The sequence below is a fragment of the Dipodomys ordii genome, unplaced genomic scaffold (genome assembly GCF_000151885.1).
Source record: "Dipodomys ordii isolate 6190 unplaced genomic scaffold, Dord_2.0 Scaffold22, whole genome shotgun sequence".
Lineage (NCBI taxonomy): Eukaryota > Metazoa > Chordata > Mammalia > Rodentia > Heteromyidae > Dipodomys > Dipodomys ordii.
The window spans coordinates 3,507,550-3,509,548 of NW_012267238.1; positions in this window are offsets into that span (position 1 = coordinate 3,507,550).

Genomic DNA, 1,999 nt, shown 5'->3' on the forward strand with positions numbered 1-1,999 from the left:
TAGCGCTCTACCACTTGAGCCACAGCACCACTTCCGGATTTTTTCGTTTTGCCTATGTGGTGCTGAGGAATCGAACCCAGGGCCTCAGGCATGCAAGGCAAGCGCTCTACCACTGAACCACCTTCCCAGCCCCCAGCCCTGTTTTTATAATCTTAAGATCTTACTTTTTTTTGTGTGTGTGTATGCAGCTATGCTTATAAAAAGTGTCAGAAGACATGAGTTTTTTTTTTTTTAAGTTTTTTCACTTGTTATTATAAAGGTGAAGTACAGAGAGGTTACAGTTACATAGTCAGGTAAAGAATACACTTCTTTTTGGACAGTATCACCCCTTCCCTCGCTCTCAGTTTTTCCCTCTCATCTCCACCCACAAGTTATATAGTTCATTTTCAGCATAGTGTCCAGTGAATACGATTGCTGCATTTATTTCTGTGCCTTCTCATACATTCCCAAAGACAAATAAATGAACAAACAGAACAGAAAAGAAAAAAATTAGCAAAAAGAAAAACTTATTGTTTTTATTACCTGGAATTCATTTTCATAATATTATTTTGTGTGATCAGAGATACATAAGCATTGTGCTTTTGTGTTCCTCTCCTAAGGGAGGATATCCTCCTTTGGTCTCACTGTCTATGAATGCCTAGGAACCTGTATAACTTATTATGCCATGGTATTTTAGTTCTGCAGATGAGAGAAAACATGTGCCATTTGTCTCTTTCAACTTGGCTCAAAGACATAAATTTTAAGTTTTAGTTAACTGTGACATTAGTTTTGTGATTTTGGACAAATAATTCTCTGAGCGTAATTTGCTCATCTTTATCACAGACGTAATACTATACCTCACAGGATGGTTATTGAGTGAGACAGCATATGGATGAAACTAAAATATTACAAAAATTATTGTTTGACAATTCTGTGGAAGGGTCTGGGAAGGTGGCTCAGTGGTAAAGTGCTTGCCTTGCATGCATGAAGCCCTGGGTTCGATTCCTTAGCACCACATAAGCAGAAAAAGCCAGAAGTGGCGCTGTGGCTCAAGTGGTAGAGCACTAGCCTCGAGCTGAAGAGCTGAGGGACAATGCCCAGGCCCAGAGGTCAGGCCCCACGACCAACCAAAAAAAACAAAAAGCAAAAAAAACCAATCCTGTGGAATTGACATTTTAAATTTTCATTTGGTAGAAAAAAGAACAGATTCAAAGGTTTGTTATTTCCTAATAAAGTCAGATTTTATGTTGGAATTGCAAACCAGTACTACTGCTAACAGGTTGAACACCCCATTGCAAGGCTGCCTTTTCACCACATGCTTTACCAATAAGCATATTAGTCAGGTGGTCACTTTTGCTTTCCTTTTTTTCTTTTTTCCTTTCTCTGTCTCTCTCTGTCTGTCTCTGTCTCTGTCTGTCTGTCTGTCTGTCTGTCTCTCTCTCTCTCTCTCTGGCAGTACTGGGGCTTAAATCTGGGCCTTCTATTTGCTAGGCAAGCATTGTACCTATGGAGCCCTGCCTCCAGTCCTTTTTGCTATCTAGATTACTTTTCAGATAGGATCTTGAGTTTTTGCTCAAGCTACCATTGGGCCTCGATCTCTTACCTATACCTCCCACATAGCTAGGATTAAAGGCATGTCAATGTGCGTGGCTGGCTTGGTTGTTGTTATAAAAGATGGGGTCTTGGTAACTTTATCTCCAGATTAGCTAGGCCTGTCATCCTTCTAATCTCCATCTCTTGCATATCTGCCACTATGCCTGACTCCTTTTTTCTTAAGTCTTCAAAATTCTCTCTGTGTGTGTTGTTGTGTGTATGCGTGTGTGTGTGTGTATGTGTGTGTGTGTGTGTGTGTGTGTGTGTGTGTGTGTGTTTATTTTATTTTTTTGGTCAGTTTTGGGGCTTGAACTCAGGGACCTGGCTACTGCCCTTGAGTTTTGCAGTCAAGGCTAGTGCTCTATTACTTTGAGCCACAGAGCCACTTCTGTTTTTTTATGGTTAATTGGAGATAAGAGTTTCATGG